Genomic DNA, 25,759 nt, shown 5'->3' with positions numbered 1-25,759 from the left:
AACAACAGCTGGATCAAAGAACAACTCAAGAAAGAAATAAAAAGATTTATTGAGACAAATGATAATGAGGACACAACTTGTCAAAATTTGTGGGACACAGCAAAAGCAGTAATCAGGGGGAAACTCATAGCAATATAGGCCTATGTCAAGAAACAAGAAAACAATAAAATCAACAGTTTAAATGATCACCTCAAGGAATTGGAACAGCAGCAGCAGAGAAACCCAACCACGTGCAGAAGGCAAGAAATAATATAAACCAGAGCAGAAATAAACAACATAGAAACTAAGAAAACAATACAAAAAATCAATGAGACCAGGAGTTGGTTTTTCGAAAAAATAAACAAGATAGACAAACCACTGGCAAAACTCACCAAAAAAAAGAGGGGAAACACCCAAATCAACAGGATCACAAATGAAAGGGGAGAGATTACAACAGAACCCCAAGAAATACAACATATCATGAGATCATACTATGAACGACTATACTCAACTAGGCTAGAGAACCCAGCAGAAACCGACAGATTCTTAGAAAAATGCCATCTTCCAAGACTGGAAAAGGAAGAAATAGAAAGCCTAAATGGACCAATCACCTCAGAGGAAATTGAAGATGTAATTAAGAAACTCCCTAAGAACAATAGTCCAGGCCCAGATGGATTTACAGGTGAATTCTACCAAACATTTCGAGAAGACCTACTACCACTTTTCCATAGGCTCTTCCAAACCATAGAGAAAACTGGAATCCTCCCCAATTCCTTTTATGAGGCCAATATCACACTCATTCCCAAAGATGGCAAAGACACCACCAAAAAAGAAAACTACAGACCAATCTCACTAATGAACATAGATGCAAAGATACTCAACAAAATCTTAGCAAACCGAATCCAGCACTTCATCAAAAAGATCATACATCATGACCAAGTGGGATTCATACCAGGAATGCAAGGTTGGTTCAACATACGCAAATCAATCAACATTATACATCACATCAACAACAAGAAAGACAAAAACCACATAATCATATCAATCGATGCAGAGAAGGCGTTTGACAAAATCCAACACCCTTTCATGTTAAAGACACTCAGCAAAATAGGGTTAGAAGGATCCTTCCTCAAGATAGTTATAGCTATATATGAAAAATCGACAGCCAACATTATTCTTAATGGCGAGAAACTAGAAGCATTCCCACTAAAATCAGGAACTAGGCAAGGCTGTCCACTCTCTCCACTCTTATTCAATATAACCTTAGAAGTTCTAGCAATAGCAATCCGACAAGAGAAGGGAATCAAAGGAATCCAAATCGGGAAAGAGGAACACAAACTATCTCTATTTGCAGATGATACGATGGTATACATCGAAAACCCTAAAGAGTCCACAATAAAACTCCTAGAAATAATCAACCAATATAGCAAAGTAGCTGGATACAAAGTCAATACACAAAAGACAGTAGCGTTTCTATATACAAACAACGAAGTCGAGGAGAGAGAGATTAAAAATACAATTCCATTCAAAATAGTATCAAAAATATCAGATACCTAGGAATCTACCTTACAAGAGAAGTGAAGGACCTATACCAGGGAAACTTCAAAACACTTCAGAAAGAAATTGAAGAGGATCTAAAGAAATGGAAGAACATCCCATGCTCATGGATAGGTAGAATTAACATAGTCAAAATGACTATCCTACCCAAACTACTATATAGATTTAATGTAATCCCTATCCAAATCCAAACACCCTTCTTTAAAGAAATAGAACAATCAATCACAAAATTCATCTGGAACCCCAAAAGACCCAGGATAGCCAAACAAATACTGAAAAACAAGAAGCTGGGTGGAATCTCCTTACCTAACTTGAAACTATACTATAAAGCCATAGTAATCAAAACAGCATGGTACTGGAACAGAGACAGGACCTCAGACCAGTGGGTCAGGACAGAATTCCCAGACATAAACCCCCAGATATACAGCCAACTAATATTTGATAAAAGAGGCAGGAACTTGAAATGGAACAAAGAAAGCCTCTTCAATAAATGGTGTTGGTACAACTGGAAAACCACATGTACGAAAGTGAAAATCAACCCATACCTCACTCCTTATACAAAAGTCAACTCAAAATGGATCAAAGACCTGGAAATCAGACCCGAATCTATAAAGTTTATCGAGAACAAAATAGGCAGAACACTCGAAGACCTATATATCAAAAAGGTCTTCGAGAATGGAGCACCAATGGCAAGAACTTTAGCATCAAACATAAACAAATGGGACTACATCAAACTAAAAAGCTTCTGCATGGCGAAAGAAACCTTACTTAATGCAAGAAGACAGTTAACAGAATGGGAAAAAATCTTTTCACTAGACATATCAGATAAAGGGCTGATATCTAGAACTTACAAAGCACTCAGAAAACTGAGCCCCTCAAAACCAAATAAAGCCATAAAAAATGGGGAGAGGAAATGAATAGACACTTCTCTGAGGAAGATGCAAAGATGGCCAACAAACACATGAAAACATGCTCACCTTCACTCATCATCAGAGAGATCCAAATCAAGACAACAATGAGATACCACCTTACACCAGTAAGGATGGCTCACATCAAAAATAATGGGGACAATCTCTGTTGGCAGGGATGTGGTATGAAGGGAACTCTCATCCACTGCTGGTGAGAATGCCCCCTAGTCCAACACCTATGGAGAACAGTCTGGAGAGTGCTCAAAGAACTCAGAATTGAGTTGCCATTTGACCCAGCAATTGCTCTCCTAAGTATATACCCCCAACTTGGAAGGACATTCATTCCAAAATACATGTGCACCCCACTATTTATAGCAGCACTCAGTATAATAGCCAAGTCTTGGAACCAACCTCGATGTCCAACAACAGATGAATGGATCATTAAGATGTGGTATCTATACACAATGGAATATTACATGGCAGTCAGAAATGATACAATCACAGACTTTGCAGCAACATGGATGGATCTAGAACATGTTATGTTAAACGAAGTAAGTCAGAAGACCAAAGATAAACACAGAATGATAGCACTATTCTGAAGCACCTAGAACATACACCTTATACACATCTAACACTCAACAATCAAATAATAGGTTTTAACAGGGTAGAAACTCTAAACACTGTAATAGCCAACATATACTCGAGTGAAGCACCCAAAATACATGAAAAAAGGAACAACGCAAACCCTTGACTGCATTATACCACAAAGAAAGCAGCAACACCAGAAACAACAGCATAGAGAGAACAGGTATGTAATCAGCCTTCTATGACAAAGGCCCACAATAATCCCTTGGAGATCGCAATCAGGATCACAGGTAAAGAATACCATGGGAAATCGCTGACTCCAATGGAATCATCCCATAACATCATGTTTTAATTCCTTATATTACTATATTTAAAATAACCTCTCAGCTTTTATGCCCACAGGCATCCTTCAATACAAAGGGTGGACAAACCAAGATGGCAGCTCGGGATACCACATGAGATACCATACCTAGCTGGTACTACGAGATGGTCCCGAGAAAACTCTTTAACATACACTTTATTTCAAGGTTATACCTTCTTTTAGGAATCGAAGCACGTGGCCAATCAGATCACCGAAGCAGTAACCGTGACATACAGACTTAAACTACAGACTATACTCACCGAACACGCTCAAGCAAACTAAAACTCCCTTGCTATTCTCTCCTCTCTTCTCATTACTTTCTTTTTTTATCATTTCTTCCCTACTCTTCTCTCTCTTTCTTTCCTCTTTTCCCTTCCTTTCTAATGTATTTTCTCTTTTCTCCCTTCCTACCCCTACCATATACCTTCCCCTTTCCCCCCTTTGGAAATCCAACTACCCCCTCATCCCTCATTCCCATCCATATTTCCCACTGTATTAACACTCTTCACCCTCAGTCCTTAATCTATTAGGCATCAAGATTGACCTCCTACCTCAATGAACCAGTACCCAGTACCCAAACGAAGAGACACCCAGTCAAACCCACACTTCGTTTCCTGCAAGAAAAAGCAGCTAACTCCCCTGTGGACCCATGCTGCGCGGCCCCCCCTACCATCTTCCCCTAAGGTGGACTGCTACTTGAAACCGAACTTAGGCCCAAAAGTAGCCCCAATGCAAGAACTCTTACTAAGACCTCCCTGCCACAAATCTTTCACCAATCTGAAGAAGGTCAGGGGGTGTGATGGAAAGGTGCCTGGGAACCCACACACTACAAGAAAAACCCAAAAGACAACGGGAAAACCTGTACTCTCAACATAAACATAAGACCTGTATTACACCTCCTCTTTACCTGCCTTTCCCCAAATGTAAGGTAGTCTTTTGCACCTCTTTGGTCCTTTAAATACTCCGTTAATTTTCTGGTCCACATATACATATGTGAGCACATACATTTTTAATCCTATCTTTTTTTTTTTTGGTTTTGTTTTATTTTTGCTTTGTTTTTTTAATCTTTTTTGGGTATGTGACCTGTTTTTGTTTTCCTCTCTGTCCACCCCCAAATGCACCAACAATATAACGTAGCACCATTTCTCCCTGCAAAGGCACACTAAAAAAAAGGGGAAATCTCTCACATAAAAAAGAGCCCTTATCTACTAGAGATAGAAACTCATAGTTGTTTACAATACAGGGATAACTTCTACCTTGAAAATATGTCATGTAGAATCAACTTAGACTTCAGGAGATTAGATCCCATCCATCGAACCTTGAACCCTGGATCTCAGTCACAGAAATGGCACAGTCCTTCACAACAGCTGCAAGTAACAAACCCCATCCAGGACAACCTTATTACTGCTGGAACACCAACGAGTGCCAGCTCTAATACGATATCCTGACAATGAGGAAAAGGGGAACAACTTGACTTAAGAGCAGGTTATCCTGGCCTTCTAGCCACCGATAAGACAAAATCAGAAGACTTGTCACCCACTGGTAGGTCCAAAAACCAAGAACGCGATTTGCAGAGGACTGGCTGCTAGAACCATGACCAGACTGTATATATCTTGGGACCAATAAAAAAGCCCTAACCCAGGGTTTGAGCTACGACCTGTACAACAACCATGATCCCAGTTCCAAAGGTCTGGCAGAGACCATTGTAACGGAATGGGGCTTCTGGAAACACAAGGAAAGGCATTATCCTAGGTGCCATCCCAGGTTTAGTGCCAAGACCAAGACCACCAACCACAGAAGATGGACTAAAATGATACTGACGAAATAGAACTTCTACAACCACTAAGACTGACTTCATCATAAGTCCCACCCCTGTAACTGTGCCGATACTGAGATCGCTAGATACAGAGGACTCACTATATCACCCAGGAAGGACCAGAAGCCTCCCAAACATCACAAATGGACCACTGGGAGAATAAAGGATCATGAACAGAGTCTATAGTTGATCCCATGACAATATACTCCAAGGGCGGAGAAACCCCATACATCTTAGGCCATGTGAATCCCTTTTTGAATGACCCCAATATTTACTGTGCCTGGGCAGGGGGGAAAATCTGGTTTATTTTTCATATATTACTTTTTATCTTCATGTACTACTATTATTATTTTATTTACCTATTTATTTTTGGTCGATTTATTTGTTTTAGTGTGATTATTGAAGTTATTGCCCCCACTTATCTTTTTTTTCTTCTTTTCTTTTTCTTTTTTATTCAGATTTTTGGGAGGCTCCAGGCAGTGCTCGGGGATTTCGCCTGGCTCCGGGCTCAGAGATTGCTCCTGGCGGGCACGAGGGACCATGTGGGGCACCAAGATTCGGGGCCGATGACCTCCTGCATGAAAGGCAGACGCCTTGCCTCTATGTTATCTCTCTGGCCCCTTCTTTTCCCTCTTCATGTGCTATGCCATGGTGCCTATCTCAAGACCACGGCGCTTTTTTTGGTTGTTTATTTGTTGGTTTTGTTCTGTTCTGGTGGTGCTTAGCGTTCTCGTTGGAACTCTTAATAGATATTTGACACTTCATTTCGTAGGGGTGGAGTGTTTCACCTTATTTTTCTCCTTCGTCTCTCAAACCGATGACGAGAGCCTCTAGAAGAATTTTGCTTATTTCCGGCGTATTAGACTTTTACCCCAGTTTATCACTTTTCTCCTCTTCAAACAAATCCACATAACTTGAACTACCTACTCCTGCCTCCCAACTAGAGGGGGAAATAAAGGAGGCATCAGGACCAAACAGGTGTAAGACTACGAAGCAATAGGATAGGTACAGAGGGGACCACATATTCTAGCAGCCCTGGGGGTGAGGGAAGAGGATATGGGTGGTAGGACAAAAATGGAGGAGTAGGGAAGACAAACCGGTGATGGGAATCCCCTTTGATCTTATGTAAATATGTACCTAAAATATTATTGTCAACAATATGTAAGCCACTATGATCAAAATAAAAATTATGTTAAAAAAATACTTATGCTAAGCTGTTATGTGCCCATAACAGGGATGGAGATGAGAAATCTCAAGGAAGTCAAGAATTTGACTCAGATCCATAAGAAGAGGAGGGAATGTGAGGTCTTGAGTTCTAAACAAGGAGGGATGCCATTTTGTAAGAACCACATGTTGTAAATTTCTTAGGCTTCTCTTCTTCAAGCCTAAGTTTCGCCACTCCAACCTACCTGGCCATATCAGGTAGCCTACCTGGAAAAGATATGAGGAAACAGTAGAAAGGTATCCTAGACAAAGCCAATCATTTTAAAGACTATTAGAAGCTAGAATCTCCCTATTTCCCCTCCCTATATAATCTGACTTGGACCTTGGCAGGGGTTGTCTCCTCTGGGAGAATGTCCTGACCAGTCAGTATGGGGCTTATGGCTGATGGAATAAAGTTTTATTTAATTTTACTCCAATTTTGTGATATCATCCTTCTACTTTAGACCCTAACAAAACTAATATGCAAGGCTTTAGTAACTCCTCATTAATAGTAAATGATGCATTGATTTTAGGTTTTGTTTTGGACCATACCCAATAGTGCTTGGCACATTCTCCTGATTCTGAATTTGGGGGCCACTCCTAGAATGATCTGGGACCATGTGTAGTTTTGGGGATGAAACCTGATACAGCTATATGTAAGATTAGCACCTTAACCCTGTGCTTTATCCCCACCACCTCATGTTAGATTTCCATGGAAAAATTAAAGAAGATGCTTGAAGCAGCAATTATTGCTTTTATTTAACTTTTTTGACTTTTCATCTTTTAATGAAACCTAATGGCTTATCTACAAGACCATAATAATTTGAAAGAAAATGCTGTGCAAGTTTGAAAGAGTCCTAACACTCATGTGATAAAACTTTGGAATCTACTATACAGAGCTACACCAAAGATATTAAAACTAAACTAAATACTTCTTACCAGAAGACCTGTTTCCTGTCCTTTTTTCTTTTATTGTTTTTTTCTGTTAAATATTCTCAGGCATTGATGCAGGAGTGTGAGCAATAGGCTCACCATATTTCTAGTATTAGAAATATTAAATAAATATGCTAAGATTCAGAGTTAGAAACACAAAACTTTGGGATGGAACAGTGGTGCAAGCAGTAAGACATCTGCCTTGTGCACGCTAGCCTAGGGATGAACCTCAGTTCAATCCTTCAGCATCCTTGAGCCTACCAGGAGCAATTTCTGAGTGCATAGCCAGGAGTAGCCCCTGAGTGTCACCGGGTGTGACCCCCCCAAAAAACAAAAATAAATAAATAAAATAAATAATAAATAAAAAAAGTTTATTTAAAGTGGGAAAGAAAAATAAATACCTGCCAAAGGAGAAAGTTAGCATAGGAAGACTCGTTTGGGCATAAGAGTTTTATAGGAAAATTGGATTTTTGTGTTTCTTATCAAATAAAATAGCAAAAAAAATTCCCATTTGTTTCCCAGAGTTGTCTTGTTAGTTGTAAGCCCTTTGGGGATACTAATGATGTAGGAGCAGTGGTGGTGGGTCTGCTGTTGTTCCATGATTCCCAGGTTCTTCCCCTTTTTCAAGAATAAAAATATTGAGTAATAAAAGATACTGAGACTCAAAGTTTATTGTAAAGTAGAAGAGAAAAGGAGAATTAACTCACCTTGTGGGGAGGAGCTCAGTTAGAACTAAGTTAAAATGACTTATTTAAAATGTTTATTTTAGTACTTTAAATATGGAAGGAGAAGGAGCCTTCACATTTTCTAGCAATTCTAATGTAACTAATTGCCCAAAACTTGAGTATTTTGCTTTATAACTTAGCAAGTACATTTTCGACTGTCCATAGAATACTATTATGCAGAGTTGACACAGACATTTCTTGCTGTTTACAGTCCACCTACAATCTAGCCTCTTGTTGCTTTGGTTTCTTTCCTCAGAGAAACACTAATCAAAAGTATTCGATGATTAATATTGTGGGGTACTATGAAGAATTTCTAGAAAGATGTTGCATCTATAAGCATTATATGTGGTTGCATGTAATGTTGATTTTTATATATACAGTTCCTTTTGTCTCATGTGAGAGGTCATCTTTGACCAATGAATTTCTCTTTTTGTTCTTTCTTCTTTATTTGTTTGTTTGTTTGTTTTGTTTTGGGGCCACAAGCAAATGATTTAGAGTTCCTTAAAAAGATCTTAAAATTGTTTTAGGGGCAAGCAGAGAAGTGGGAAACTGTTTATAAGATCTGGTGGATGAGCTAAGTCATGGAGTCTCTCACAAGAAGTAAATGATCTATAGGGACAGGAGCTAGAGAATAGTAAAGAATGTCAATTTGGTTTGGAGTTTACAATGTTTTGTCTAATGTCATTTAACTTGGCATATTTTTCCTCTGTCTTAGCTGAGGTTGGTTGCAGAGAATGAGGCAAACACATAAGAAAACAAACATTCACAGTCCAAGCTTTATGGTTATCCAAGCAGCCACCTTAAATTCATAAGAGAATCATTTAGTCATATAATATAGCTTCCCCACTCCCACAGGAGTCAATCAAATGAGTCTTTGGCTCTTATTTTATTTAGGTTTGGTTTGGGGGCAAAAGAATACCCTGAACTACTTTTACCTTCATAATTGGTGAACAATGCATACAAAGCAAATGACCCAAAGTGAACTAGTAAGACAATTTCTTGAGACTTGGCTATTATAAGGAAGATAGCATCAACAAGACGATACTATTCCCACATCCACCATATGGCTGATGGTCCTGGGAGGAGTGCCTGTGGAATGAGAAAATAGCTTTTCCCAGGCATGGTGGGAGTAATTTCACAGAAAATTTCTGATCTGGAAAAACTTGACTTTCCTACAGCAGCAATGTCAAAACAAGTAGAATAAATACAGCTAAATGATTGATAATTTTTGTGATTTCTTACAAATGTTGCATTTATTACTGCTCCAGAAGGCATATTCTGTGCAATACTTGAGATAAAACATAGACATCAGTAGATATGGCACAACCACCTAAATAGCTAAATCCTGGATCTTTATTAAAAGATTTAAACATAAATTACCAACAACAAAAAAGAGGGGTGAGTGAATTATGGCATGTCCATGCATAAACATATTATGTCAACTCTAAAAATTTTATGTGAGCAACTTCTAGTGACTAGAAAAGGCTCATAGTCATAATAAAAATTGTTACAAAATAAAACAAAAAATAAAATTCTTATGTGATTTCCCCCAAATGCTTTAATTTGCATATAAAGGGGAGTTAAACAAAATCTATCAACAAATAATGATTTTTTTCTGGCTGATGGAATTATAAATTTAATTATTTTCTTTATGCACCCTGATTTTTTCAGTTATTGATTTCATGACAAGAAAAAATATATCATCATAATTTTCAACATCAGTAAAAAGAAGCACCATTGTTGCTCATCATTTCAAATATCTTTAAAAGTAAATATCTTTAAAAGTAGGCTTTCTTGATTGCCTCCCAATCCCTCTTCACAGCTGGACTAGAGTCAAAATCTTGGGCTTTTTTTTAACATAGTGCTGTTCTGCCTTGCACATACTTGGATTCTGCTATAGAATTAAGTCAAATTGCAGACTGAGCCCATACCTGAAACTAAGTGCCATCACAGGAATAAAAATGAAATGAAAAAAAATGAAGTTGTCTAAACGAAGGTGATTTGTTGGCAGAAGATGAGGGTACTTTACCCTTTCAGATCACTATGCAACAGAGGTTAAAATTGATGTCAAGAAGAAGCAATGGAGAAAAACTAGTACCTGGAGATTAAACAACATGCTGCTCAACAACAGCTGGATCAAAGAACAACTCAAGGAAGAAATAAAAAGATTCCTTGAGACAAATGACAATGAAGAGACAACATGTCAAAATTTATGGGACACAGCAAAAGCAGTAATTAGGGGGAAACTCATAGCAATACAGGCCTATGTCAAGAAACAGGAAAATAACAAAACCAACAGTTTAAAAGATCACCTCAAAGAATTGGAACAACAGCAACAGAGAAATCCAACCACAACCAGAAGGCAAGAAATAATAAAAACCAGAGCAGAAATAAACAACATCGAAACCAAGAAAACAATACAAAAAATCAATGAGACCAGGAGTTGGTTTTTCGAAAAAATAAACAAGATAGACAAACCACTGGCAAAACTCACCAAAAAAAAGAGGGGAAACACCCAAATCAGCAGGATCACAAATGAAAGGGGAGAGATTACAACAGAACCCCAAGAAATACAACATATCATGAGATCATACTATGAACAACTATACTCAACTAGGCTAGAGAACCCAGTAGAAATCGACAGATTCTTAGACAAACACCCTCTTCCAAGACTGGAAAAGGAAGATCTAGAAAGCCTAAACAGACCAATCACCTCAGAGGAAATTGAAGATGTAATTAAGAAACTCCCTAAGAACAATAGTCCAGGCCCAGATGGATTTACAGGTGAATTCTATCAAACATTTCAAGAAGACTTACTACCACTTTTCCATAAGCTTTTCCAAAGCATAGAAAAAACAGGAATCCTCCCCAACTCCTTTTATGAGGCTAATAACACACTCATTCCCAAAGAAGGCAAAGACACCACCAAAAAAGAAAACTACAGACCAATCTCACTAATGAACATAGATGCAAAGATACTTAACAAAATCTTAGCAAACCGAATCCAACACTTCATCAAAAAGATCATACATCACGACCAAGTGAGATTCATACCAGGAATGCAAGGTTGGTTCAACATACGCAAATCAATCAATTTGATACATCACATCAACAACACGAAAGACAAAAACCACATGATCATATCAATCGATGCAGAGAAGGCGTTTGACAAAATCCAACATCCTTTCATGTTAAAGACACTCAGCAAAATAGGGTTAGAAGGAACCTTCCTCAAGATAGTTACAGCTATATATGAAAAGCCAACAGCCAACATTATACTTAATGGCGAGAAACTAGAAGCATTCCCACTAAGGTCAGGAACTAGGCAAGGCTGTCCACTCTCTCCACTCTTATTCAATATAACCTTAGAAGTTCTAGCAATAGCAATCCGACAAGAGAAGGGAATCAAAGGAATTCAAATAGGGAAAGAGGAACACAAGCTATCTCTATTTGCCGACGATATGATGATATACATTAAAAACCCGAAAGAGTCTACAGTAAAACTCCTGGAAACAATCAGCCAATACAGCAAAGTGGCTGGATACAAAGTCAATACACAAAAGACAGTAGCGTTTCTATATACAAACAACGAAGTCGAGGAGAGAGAGATTAAAAATACAATTCCATTTAAGATTGTATCAAAAAATATCAGGTATCTAGGAATCAACCTTACAAGAGAAGTGAAAGACCTATACCAGGGAAACTTCAAAACACTCCAGAAAGAAATTGAAGACGATCTAAAGAAATGGAAGAACATCCCATGCTCATGGATAGGTAGAATTAACATAATCAAAATGACTATCCTACCCAAACTCCTATATAGATTTAATGCAATCCCTATCCAAATCCAGACACAATTCTTTAAAGAATTAGAAAAATCATTTACAAAATTTATCTGGAACCACAAAAGACCCAGGATAGCCAAACACATACTGAAACACAAGAAGCTGGGTGGAATCTCCTTACCTAACTTGAAACTATACTATAAAGCCATAGTAATCAAAACAGCATGGTACTGGAACAGAGACAGGACCTCAGACCAGTGGGTCAGGACAGAATTCCCAGACATAAACCCCCAGATATACAGCCAACTAATATTTGATAAAAGAGGCAAGAATCTGAAATGGAACAAAGAAAGCCTATTCAACAAATGGTTTTGGCACAACTGGAAAACCACATGTACGAAAGTGAAAATCAACCCATACCTCACTCCTTATACAAAAGTCAACTCAAAATGGATCAAAGACCTGGAAATCAGACCCGAATCTATAAAGTTTATTGAGAATAAAATAGGGAGAACACTCGAAGACCTATATATCAAAAAGGTCTTTGAGAATGGAGCACCAATGGCAAGAACCTTAGCAGCAAACATAAACAAATGGGACTACATCAAACTAAAAAGCTTCTGCATGGCGAAAGAAACCTTACTTAATGCAAGAAGACAGTTAACAGAATGGGAAAAAATCTTTTCACTAGACATATCAGATAAAGGGCTGATATCTAGAACTTACAAAGCACTCAGAAAACTGAGCCCCTCAAAACCAAATAAAGCCATAAAAAAATGGGGAGAAGAAATGAATAGACACTTCTCTGAGGATGACAGAAGGATGGCTAACAAACACATGAAAACATGCTCACCTTCACTCATCATCAGAGAGATCCAAATCAAGAAAACAATGAGATACCACCTTACACCAGTGAGGATGGCTCACATCAAAAATACTGAGAACAATCTTTGTTGGCGTGGATGCGGTATGAAGGGAACTCTCATCCACTGCTGGTGGGAATGTCCCCTAGTCCAACATCTATGGAGAACAGTCTGGAGAGTACTCAAAGAACTCAGAATTGAGCTCCCTTTTGACCCAGCAATTGCACTCCTAGGTATATACCCCCAAGTTGGAAGAACATTCATTCCAAAATACGTGGGCACCCCACTATTTATCGCAGCACTCAGTATAATAGCCAAATCTTGGAACCAACCGCGATGTCCAACAACAGATGAATGGATCATTAAGATGTGGTATCTATACACAATGGAATATTACATGGCAGTCAGAAATGATACAATCACAGATTTTGCAGCAACGTGGATGGACTTAGATCATGTTATGTTAAACGAAGTAAGTCAGAAGACAAAAGATAAACACAGAATGGTAGCACTATTCTGAAGCACATAGAACATACATATCAATCACAACTAATACTTAACAATCAAATAACAGGGTCTAACAGGGTAGAAACTCCAATCACTGTAATAGTCAACATATACCTGGGAACAGTGCCCAAAACACATGAGAAAGGAACAACAAAAACTCTCGACTACACATTATACCACAAAGAAAGCAGCAACACCAGAACAACAGCATAGAGAGAACAGGTACGTAATCAACCTTCTACAATAATGGCCCATAATAATCCTGTAGAGATCGTATACAGGAACACAGGTAAAGAATACCAAGGCAAACCACTGACTCCAATAGAAACATCCCATAAAACTACGTATTAATGCCTCTGTCTTACTATATTTAAAATAACCTCTCAGCTTTTCTGTCCACAGGCGTTCTTGGATACAAAGGGCGGACAAGCTAAGATGGCAACTCGGGATACCACACGAGATACCATAACCAGTTTGCACAACGAGATGGCCCTGAGAAAACTCTTTAACATACACTTTATCTCTAGGTTTACCTTCTTTTAGGGTTTCAAGCACGTGACCAGTCAGACCACCGAAGCAAGCAGTAACAGCGTCGTACAGACCCAAACTACATGCTCTATTCACTGAACACATTCAAGCAAACCAGCATTCCCTTGCTATTTTCTCCTCTCTTCTCACCACTTTCTTGGTTATTTTTTCTTTTCTATTCTTTTCTTTACTTTCTATCCTTTCTCTTCTCCCTTTCTTTCTAATGTATTTTTCTCCTTTCTCCCTCCCTACCCCTTCCATACACCTTACCCTTTCCCCCCTCTGGAAATCCAACTATCCCTCCACCCCTCAATCCCATCCAGACCTCCCTCTATATTAAAACACTTCACCCTCAGTCCTTAATCTATTAGTCAACAAGATCGACCTCCTACCCCAACGAACCAGTACCCAGCACCCAGTCAAACCCACACCTCGTCCCGGGCAAGAAAAGACAGCCAACTCCCCTGCGGACTCATGCTGCGAGGCCCTCCCTACCAATTCCCCCTAACGTGGACTGTTTCTTGAAACCGGACCTAGGTCCAAAAGTATCCGCAATGCAAGAACTCTTCCAAGACCTCCCTGCCGCAAATTTTTACCAACCTGAAGAAGGTCAGAGGGTGTGATAGAAAGATGCCTGGGAACCCACACATCACAAGAAAAACCCAAAAGACAATGGGAAAAACTGTACTTCCAACATAGGCATAAGACCTGTAATACACTACCTCGTTACCTGCTCTCCCCCAAATGTAAGGTAGTCTTTTGCACCACTTTGGTCCTTTAAAAACTTCGCTAACTCATTTTAGTTCTTTTTTCTTTCTTTTTTCTCTTAAATTTATTTATTTATTTATTTTAAATGTTGGTCCTATATATACATTTGCGAGCACATACATTTTTATTTATTTTATTTTATTTTATTTTATTTTTTTTATCATTTTTGGGTATGTGACCTGTGTCTGTTATCCCCTCTGTCCACCCCCAACCACACCGACAATACAATGTAGCTCCACCTCCCCCTGCAAAGACACACTAAATAATGGGGAAATCTTACATATAAAAAAAAAAGAGCTCTTATCTACTAGAGATAGGAACTCATAGTTGTTTACAATACAGGGGTATCTCCTACCTTGAAAATATGTCATGTGGAATCACTTAGACCTCAGGTGATTAGATGCCAGTCATCCAGCCTTGAACCCTGGATCCCAGACATAGAATTGGCACAGCTCTTCACAACAGCTGCAGGAAACAAACTCCATCCGGGACAGCCTTAATACTGCGGGGTCAACAACAAGGGCCAGCGCTAACATGATATCCTGACAAAGAGGAAAATGTGAACAACTTGACCTTAGAACAGATTAGCCTACCTTACCAGCTAACGACAAGACAAAACCAGAAGACTCGGCACCCTTTGGTAGGTCCAAAAGCCAAGATCATGACTTACAGATGACTGGCTACTAGATCCACGACCAGACAGTATACATCTTGGGACCAATAAAAAAGCCCTAGTTTAGGGATTGAACTATGATTTGCACAATAAGCATGATCCCCAGTCCCAAAGGTCTGACAGAGACAACTGCAACAGAATGGGCCTTCTGGAAGCACAAAGAAAGACGCTAACCTAGGTGCCATCCTAGGTTCAGTGCAAAGACCAAGGTCACCAACCACAGAAGATGGACTAAAACGACACTGAGGTAACAGAACCTCTAGAACCACAAAGACTGACTTCACCATAAATCCTACCTCAGGATCTGTGCAGATACTGAGACCTCTAAACACAGAGCTCTGAGTGTATCACCCTGGGCAGAACAGAAGTCTTCCACACACCAAAAAACACCACCAGGAGAATAAATGATCCTGAGCAAAGTCTAGAGCTGATCCCATGACAGTATACTCCAAGGACGGAGAAACCCCATATTTCTTAGGCCATGTGAATTCCTTTTCGAATGACCCCAATATTTACTGTGCCAGGGCAGGAGGGAAAAAAAAAACAAAAATGCAAAAAGCACAAAACCTTGGTATTTTATGTATATATGTATATATGTATATATATACATATATATATCGTTTACCTTTATTTATTATTGTTATTATTATTTTTATTTACCTATCTATTTTGGTCGATTTCTCTGTTTGGGTGTGATTATTGAAATCGCTGTCCCCAATTATACTTATTTTTTTCTATTCTTTTCTTTTCCTTCGTTATGTGCTATGCCATGTTTCTTATTTCAAGACCATGGCGTGTTTTTGGTTTGTTTGTTTGTTTTTGTTTTGTTTTTTGTTTGTTTTGCTTTGTTTTTTGTCTGTTTTTTGTGGTGCTTATCAATATAGCTGGAGTCCTCACTGGATAATTGACACTTTTTTTGGTACTGGTGGAGTGTTTCACCTTCTTTCTCTCCTTCATCTCCCAAATCGATGATGAGAGCCTCTAGAAGGATTCCACCCATTTTGGGAGTATTAGACTCTTACCCCAGTTTATTTATCTCCTCCTTTTCAGGCAAAAACACGCAACTTGAACTAGCTAGTCCTGCCTACAGTTAGAGGGGGAGATAAGGGAGGCATCAAGACCAAACAGGTGCAAGACTACTAAGTAGTGGGTTGGATACAGAGGGGACCACATATTCTAGCCGCCCTGGGGGTGAGGGAAGAGGAAATGGGAGGTAGGACAAAAACGGAGGGGTAGGGAGGGCAATTTGGGGATGGGAATCCCCCCTGATTTTATGTAAATATGTACCTAAAATGTTATTGTCAACAATATGTAAGACACTATGATCAAAATAAAAATTATATTAAAAAAAAGATGAGGGTACTTTAGCTTTACTTCTCTGTGCATCATTTTATTCATTTGTGAAACAGAGGCAACATCAGTCCTTATTAATGGAATTGATCTGAAGAATTCATGACTTACAGTAAATTTCTGGTGATTGTTGAACATTTAGAAATTGTTGTTAGATGTCATTCAACTTTTCTTTTATTTTTAATAATATCTTTATTTAAGTATATTGAATACAAACATGTTTGTAGTTGGGTTTCAGTTATAGAAAAGAACAACCCCCTTTACCACTGCAATCTTCCCACCACCAATGCCCCCATCTACTTCCTTCCCCACCTCTGCTTGTATTCAAAACAGGCATTCTATTTTTCTCACTCACTACCATTGTTGTTAGTGTAGTTATTTCTCTATCAGCACTAAGCACTCTTCATGGTTAGCTTCTTTTAGTGGTCCAGTCATTACAGCCCTCATCTCCATTGTCTCTGAGTGTTATTACAATGCTGTCTTTTATTTTTCTTAAATCCCATGAAGGAGTAAGACTCTGTGTCTATCTCTCTCCCTCTGACTTATTTCACTCAATATAATAGTTTCCATGTCCATCAATGTATAGAAAAAATCCATGACTTCATTTGTCCTAATGGCTGCAGAGTATGTGTATATTTCCCACAATTTCTTAAGCCATTCATCTGTTGTCAGGCTTCTGGTTGTTTCCCGATTCTGGCTATTGTAACTATATTGTGCTGCAATGAATATAGGTATGCAGAGGCATATTTGTATTGTGTTCTTGGTTCTTAGTGTATATCCCTAGGAGTGGTATTGCTGAATCACATGGGAGTTCACTATTCAATGTTATAAGGAATCTCCATATTGTTTTCCATAAAGATTAAACTTAACTCTCCCACCAAATGTGAGAGTTTCTTTTTTCCCATATCCCCACCAGTACAAATTGTCTTGTTCTGTGTAATGTGTGCCAGTCTGTATGACTTGAGATGATATCTCATTGTTGTTTTGATTTGCATCTCCCTGATGATTAGAGATGTGTAGCATTTTTTAATTAAATAATTTTTATTTTGAACAAAGTAAATTACAATCTTTCACGGTAATATTTTAGGCACATAATGACATTGAGTCAGGGGCATTCCCACCACCAGTGTTGTCCTCCCTCCACCCCTGTTCCCAGCATGCATCCCATATCCCCCTTCTTTGACCCCCAGACTGCTAGTGTAAGTGGCCCCCTCTGTATTTAGCTTGTTATAGATTGAGTTTCAATTCTATTGCCTTTGGATTAGGTGTTTAAGTATAATTTTTTTTTATTTCTACTCAATGTTCATACAACTGTTTGATCTTGGTGCCCTCCATTATTTCCCCCTCAATTTGTGAGGCAGAACAAGATGGTTCAAGTTATGTGGTTCTGTTTGGAGGGGGAAAAATGAAAGAGAAAGGAAAAACAAAAGGGGGGGCTAAAATCAAACCAGAAGAATCGGGAGGAGTCCTTCTAGAGGCTATAAGTATCAATTTAAGAAAAAAGGAAAAAAAAAAGAAGAAAAACATAAAAGCTATACAAAAAACAAAATCAACCAAAAAAATCCCGAAAAGCACCACAGCAATAAAGACAACAACCAAACAATACCCACGGTCTTGAAATAAAACAAAACAAAGCACACACACACACACACAAAAAAAGACAAAAACAACAATAACACAACAATAACAAAAAATTAATTTGTTCTTTTTTTTGCATAGGCAAGTAAATATTGGGGAGATAAGAAATGGAATTCCCTTGGCTGTGGAGCATTTTTTCCATGTGCCTTTTGACCACTTCTATTTGTTCTTTGAGGAATTGTCTCTTCATTTCTTTTCCCCATTTTTTTGATGAGGTTAGATAATTTTTTCTTGTTATGTTCTGTCAGTAACTTGTATATCTTAGATATTAGCCCCATGTCTGATGGGTATTGGGTGAATAGTTTTTCCCATTCTGTGGGTGGCTTTTGTATTCTAGGCACTATTTTCTTTGAGGTGCAGAAGCTTTTCAGCTCAATATAGTCCCATCTGTTTATCTCTAATTTCACTTGTTTGGGGAGTGCTATTTCCTCCTTGAAAATGCATTTAGTACAATGTCATAGAGTGTTTTACTTACATATTCATATATATACCTTATGGTTTCAGGCCTGATATCAAAGTTTTTAATCCATTTGGATTTGACTTTTGTGCATGGTATTAGCTGGAGGTCTGAGTTCACTTTTTTACATGTGGCTGATCAGTTGTCCCAACATCACTTTCCTTGCTCCATTTAGGATTTCTTGCCCTTTTATCAAAAATTGATTGTCTGAGGAACATTCTCTAAGTACTCAAGTCTATTCCACTTATCTGAGAGTCTCTCTTTACCAATACCATGCTATTTTAATGACTATTGCTTTGTAATACAACTTAAAGTTGGAGAAAGTGAGACCTCCCATCTTTTTCCTAAGGGTTGCTTTACCTATGCATGGGTGTTTATTGTTCCAAATAAATCTCAGGAATATTTAATGTCACATAATGTATATGTATTTCCATAGGGAATAAAATCTATACGATGTTTTGGGCAGTATTGCCATTTTAATGATGTTAATCCTCCCAACCCATGAACAGGGTATGTGTTTCCATTTCCTTATGTTCTCTTTTATTTTTTGAAGTAGTGTTTTGTAGTTTTCTTCGTATATTCCATCACCTCTTTAGATACATTGACACCAAGGTATTTGAGTTTGTGTGACATTACTGTGAATGGGACTGTTTTTAATGGCCATTTCTTCTCTATAATAATTTGTGTATAAGAAATCCATTGACTTTAGTTTGTTAATTTTGTAGACTGCTACTTTGCTATATCTATTTTTTTGTTCCTGGAAGCTTTTTTGCTAGTATCTGGAATAGGCTTGAGTAATTAGAAAATGTTCCCCAGACACAATCACCTAATTTTGATAAAGGAGCAAAAAATCCTAAATGGAGCAAGGAAAGCCTATTCAATAAGTAGTGTTGGCACAACTGCATAGCCACTGGCAAAAAAAGCAAACTCAGACCCCCAGCTAACATCATGTATGAAGGTAAAATCCAAATGGATTAAAGATCTTGATATCAAACTTCAAACCATAAGTTTTACACAACAACATGTAGGTAAAACACTCCATGATATTGAGACTAAAGGCATCTTCAAGGAGAAAACTGCACTCTCTAAACAAGTGGAAGCAGAGATAAACAGATGGAAATATATTAAGCTGAGAAGCTTCTGAACCTCAAAGAAAATAGTGCCCAGAATACAAGAGTCACCCACTGAGTGGGAGAAACTATTCACCCAATATCCATCAGATAAGAGGCTGATATCCAAAATATACAAGGCACTGATGGAACTTTCTTTTGTTTATTCAATTTCCTAAAAGAGCCTGAAAATAATTGGTAGGTAGTTCTTGAAAGGTTTGAAAGAATTTTTAGTGAATATTTCTGAACCTGGGCTTTTGTTCTTCAAAAGACTTTCGATCACCATTTAATTTTCTCAATGATAGATCTGTTTAAATATGCTATATCATCCTGATTCAAAATCAAAGTTGCAAGCACACATCAGGAAAGAAGAAAGGGTCTCCATAAATAGCTTAATGACACAGCTTATAAAATTAAAAAAACGATAAACGAAATGAACCTAAAATAAGTAGACAGAAGGAAATAACAAAGATTAGAGCAGAAATTAGAGTGGAAACCCCAAGAAACAATCTGAAAGATCAACAAAAGCAAAAGTTGGTTCTTTGAAAAAATAAAGATTTATAAACCCCCATACAATCCAGCTATACCACTCCTAGGAATATACCTAGGAACACAAAAATACAATACAAAACTCCCTTCCTTACACCTATATTCATTGCAGTACTACTTATCATAGCAAGACTCTGGAAACAGCCAATATACCCTTCAACAGATGAATGGCTAAAGACTTTGGTACATATACACAATGGAATATTATGCAGCTGTCAGGAGAGATGAAGTCATATAATTTTCCTATACATGAATGTACATGGAATCTATTATGCTGAGTGAAATAAGTCAGAGAGAGAGAGAGAGAGAGAGAGAAAGATGCAGAATGGTCTCACTCATTTATGGGTTTTAAGAAAAATGAAAGCCATTCTTGCAATAATAATTTTCAGACACAAAAGAGAGGAGGGCTGGAAGTTACAGCCCACCTCATGAGGCTCACCACAAACAGGGATGGGTTTAGTTAGAGAAGTAACTACATTGTGAACTATCCTAACAATGAGAATGTATGAGGGAAATAGAAAGCCTGTCTAGAGTACAGGTGGGCATAGGGTGGGGAGGAGGGAGATTTGGGACACTGGAGATGGGAATGTTGCACTGGTGATGGGTGGTGTTCTTTACATTGCTGAAACCTAAACACAATCATATATGTAATCAAGTTGTTTAAATAAAATATATATTAAAAAAAGATTTATATACCACAGCAAAACTCACAAAGAAAATGTAATAAACTGGATTAGAAATGAAAAGAAAGAGATCACTACAGATAATACAGCGATCCAAAGGGTAATCAGAGACTATTTTGAGAAACTCTATGCCACAAAACATGAGAACATAAGATCCTGGAAGAAATGGTGGGGGGGTGGGAGAAAAGACATTATTGCAATACTGCTCAGAGACATAGAGATGAGGGTCAGAGATTTGGCTCATGATATGAAGCTCACCACAAAGAGTGTTGAATGCATTTAGAGAAATGGTTACATTAAGAACTACCATGGCAATGTTGATGAGTGAGAGAAGTAGAATGCCTGTCTCAAATACAGGCAGGGGGTGGGGAATAGAGGTGGGAGGCATTGGTGGTAGGAATTTGCATTGGTGAAGGGGATGTTCTTTCTATAACCGAGACTCAACTACAAACATGTTTGTAATAATGTTTCTTAAATAAAGATATAAAAAAAAATTGAACCTGCCAGATACTGACCAAGCATATTTAGTCAACTACCAATTGTATTTAGAGAGATAGTACAGAGGTTAAGGCACTTGACTCTGGTTAGATTCCCAATACTGCTTATAGTTTTTGGAGTACTGCCAAAAGTAAACCCTAAGAAGAGTTAGGTGTGGTCCCAAAATTCCCTCCCACTAAAATAAATTAAAAATATAATAAAACAGGATGCAGCTATTAATAAAATAAAGCTCAGTGGTATATCACATGCTTCAGAGGTGGGAGCTACTGGGTTTGATTCATGGCACCATATGCACATTATAATAATTAAAATAACATGTCTATTTATCCTCTCAGGTTCCTTAACTTTTGTGTTTAATTCATCATATGTCTTAAACTATAGGGTAAACATTTTCTGCTGTTTAAAAAAACCAATTTCTAGAGAAAATAAATATCCTAGCTTCATGACAATGGGCAAATTTACCTATCTAATGAGAACTTATTTGTCAAAGGCACAGAGCTGGGCAATGGAAAGACTCCCTTTAACCCAGGTCTTCAGCTAGTATCCTCTCACTGCTGCCCCTCATGAACATAATTTTTAATACAAGATGTGTAAAATATTCTTGACTCCTGTTATCAAGTAACCCTGTGGTGGATTAGTTCTATCTGTGAATAGCTCCTGTGTACTTGTTTATGTTCACCTAAATTAGTATTTTAAAATCTGTTCATGGCTCCAGGATGTTTATTTCCTTTTCCTGGTAGGTTTTAAATTAGATTATCCCTATAGTATAGGGGTCCCCCAAATTTGGGTTGAGCCTTTGACCAGATTCCACTTGACTGCTGAACTATGTGGGGTTCAGTAGAAACCAATTTTTGCACTATTCTTAGGGTTCCATTTGGAGTTGTTTTCAAAGCACTAGTCTGAGAGAAAACCATGCTACATTATAATCTCATTCCAGAAGAACTAGACCCTATGTATAGATTCTCTTCTGAGTGGTTCTGATAAACACAGGGCCGGCCCCCCCCCCCCCCATTCATACACTGCCTGACTGAATAGTTTATTGGTCTCTGTGTTATAATAAACAACTGACTCATCAGCTAGGTAGGACTTTGACCTCCAGCCAGGGGAGAAATCTGCTGTAAACTGCTTTCCTCCTGCTGAAAGGTAAGAATTCACATGGAAATTATCCCTAACATTTTTTCAGCTAAAATGCAAATTGGCAATAACCATTTGCTCTGGTGATTTGGGAGCCTCTGGAGAAAGCTTCCTGTTTAATCTGCAAATAAATGTTCCACTTTTGATCACAGGGTCGCTGTCTTCTCATAATGGTATTGGAGCATATGTCTTGCTGGCGCATGACTCACTGGCTGAGTTCCCCACCACAGGATGTCACAAATAATGCTGCTTTACAAAATAGGAGGAACGCTACTGGCAAGGCTCAGAAGTGATTTTTTTAATTAAAAACCTTATTTATGTGTCTTTCAGTATATTTCAAGCCCCTCCAGGAAGAGATACAATGTTCTCTGTTTAGCTGGTGAGGCAGAGAAAACAAAAACCATATTATATGTAATATCCCTGAAGCCAAATTACAATATTTACCTCCACATGCTAACTTGAGGTGCATAATTATCTGTGCTTAGAACAGAAAATGGAAACAACAGTTTCAATGAACACCCACCCACCTGAGTGCTGTGAATTATTTTGTTCCAACAGAAACAAACATTGAGGAGGAGGATTTGAGAAGATGGGAAGAAAGTGTGATACTTGAATAATGAGAGAGACTTCAGCAGAATCATCAGCCCTGGAGCATATGAATCTCCTTTGTTCATCCCACAGTTGATGGAATATGCTTGAACAATTATGTGGTTATTTCACCCCTGAGTGTACCTCTGTCAAATACCAGGATTAGGCAGATTGATCCAGAGAGACATGTTCAGATAACATCCAGTGGAGAAGGATTAGATCTAATTTATGCAGTCTCCACCATGGCCTTTTTAGTCATATTCTCCAGCCAATACTTTAAGAAACCATGCCATAAAGGGCACATGAAAACCAGAAATAACTGATAATTTAGTTCCTCCAATGATGATTCTTAAGCCACAATTTATGGATATATGCTGTAACTCTCGTCTTATCCTCTCCATATACAGAATTTAGAGAACTTTGATACCACTTTAGAACTTGCCTATCAGATTGAGCCCAAATACCTTTGTAGACTTTGGTATTATGTTTCCTGGTATTACTTGCAAATTAGTTACTCATCTGTGAACCCAATGTACTGATACTTGGGTAAGAAGTATTCTTATGTACAGAGAAAAACAAGACTTAATTACTCTGGCCAAACTGATTGGAACATTCAGTCAACAGAATAACTTATTGAAGAGGTTTGCCTAGAAGTACTGGTATTGTTAGGTAGATGTCAACTGGTCAGTTGAAGCATATCCTTTATTGTTCAACTCAAAGAAATATGCATTTGGTTGTATACCTTAGAAAAAGCAGAAGAAGCAATAAAAAAAAAGTTGTTTCATCAGATGGTAAGGTATAATTTTATAACATCATCATACATCATCATACATGGTGAACCACTGAACAATCAAACAATGGCATTATATTATTTGAGTTTGTTTTACCTTAAACGCCCTTGTTCCCACATACTTTTTTAGTATGTTGAAGCCAGACTGTAGAGAGATAAAAAATAATTTTCTTTCTTCTTTCTTCCTTTGCACATCCTCATATCATTTCCTTGGCATCCAACACAACCATGATCCTTGCAGTCTGAAGAATTTTAGCAAATAAATTACTTTTAAATTTTTAGTTAAATTTTTAAATTTTAAATTAAATTAATAATGACAACAATACATAATTCTAGGATCTAGAGGGGGATGGATTGAGTCCCCATCCTATAGAAGCCCTGGCAGCTGCATCCACATCCTACAATTACCACCATGCCAATGGCCAAACTTCACCACTTCACAACTAATCTTTTCAGACAACAATCAGACCACAACTCCAGATACACAGGCTGAAAATTCTGGTGTATTCTGAGAGTAGAGATAGGCAGCTTATCCAGCCCTCCCCTACCTTTGGAAGCCTTAGCAGCTACCACCATGTTAACTTATCCACCCAGCTCCACAGATACTGTAACGCTGGAGTGCAAAACTACATACACATGTACAATTTCAAATTATGTAATACTGACACTCCCCATAGGAGCACATAAACTTAGATGGGAAAATATAATAGAAGCTACTTAAACTCAATAAAAAAAGAATAACAAGACAGAATGATCATCTAGCAGCAATTGGCTTAGTAAACTATTATACAGTATATTATATTGTGAGATATACCAATTTTCACAAATTTTCTTTTATTGAATTTTTAAAAAATGCCATTACCATTTAGTTATAACAAGCAATATAAAATAAATTATTTTGTGCGTGCAAAAGGGTAAGGCTTAGGAGTAGATGGGATAAATGGGGACTATGATAGAGGGAATGTTGTGCTGGTGATGAGATTCGTTTTGGAATATTGAATTCTGGAAATAACTGTATTATGAACAACTTTGCAAATCATGGTATTTCAATACAGTTATAACAAAATTATGTTCCTTAGAGTATTTTATAAAATTAGGATTTATATGCCACATTATGAGAATTTTCTCATGTTTTAAAATATTCAAGAACATGACTGACAAACTGCATCATGTTTCATCATAAGGTGAATCATAAGTAACTAAACCAATTTCCCACTGGCTATTATTGATATAAATATTTCAGTGATAATTATGCTAATAAATAAAACTGAAGTCTTATTGGGTTGGTATGAACAAATTTCTTATAAGCCTTCATGTTGTTAAAATTATATTTCCCACTTTGGGTTGCATAGTGGATTCTTCTGGGGCCTTCAGAAGGTTCTATTGCTATACTTTGTCTTCACAGGTTAAACTTATCTGGAGGGATGGTTTGGAATTTTCTGATTTTCTTAAAGAGATTATCAGGTAATCCCATTGAATATTGGACCTATTGTGTTGTTTTGGAGATTGCTTTTTTTTGTTGGTTTTGGTTTTGGGTATACTCAGCTAAAAGAGACCCAAGGAAAAACACCCCGACACATCCTCGTCACAATGAGAATTCCCACAGATAGGGATAGAATACTAAAAGCAGCAATATTAAAAAGGGAAATTACATTCAAGGGTGTATCCTTGAGATTTACAGCAGATCTGTCACAAGAAACCATCAAGGCCAGAAGGCAGTGGTGGTATATAGTGACAAAACTCAATGAAATAAATGCTTCGTCTAGAATAGT

General features: G+C 37.8%; 1 protein-coding gene and 1 pseudogene across 2 annotated transcripts in view; both read right to left on the bottom strand.

The window, feature by feature from the left end:
• Positions 1–25,759, bottom strand: part of SNX5 (sorting nexin 5) — a 1,173,556-nt gene that overhangs the window by 959,695 nt on the left and 188,102 nt on the right. The window contains exon 1 of one of the 2 annotated variants that reach the window (XM_049774351.1): positions 25,272–25,275. The exons of the other annotated variant lie outside the window; for it this stretch is intronic. The gene's annotated coding sequence lies outside the window, so the exon portion shown is untranslated. Of the gene's footprint in view, positions 1–25,271; positions 25,276–25,759 lie in introns of those variants that run through there. 2 annotated transcript variants of the gene reach the window in all.
• LOC126011801 (tubulin alpha-1C chain-like) overlaps positions 1–25,759 on the bottom strand; it is a 128,455-nt pseudogene that overhangs the window by 70,172 nt on the left and 32,524 nt on the right.

This window comes from Suncus etruscus, chromosome 6 (assembly GCF_024139225.1).
Source record: "Suncus etruscus isolate mSunEtr1 chromosome 6, mSunEtr1.pri.cur, whole genome shotgun sequence".
NCBI lineage: Eukaryota > Metazoa > Chordata > Mammalia > Eulipotyphla > Soricidae > Suncus > Suncus etruscus.
Note: the sequence above shows the minus strand (reverse complement) of the source record. Positions and strands in the feature narration are given on the sequence as shown.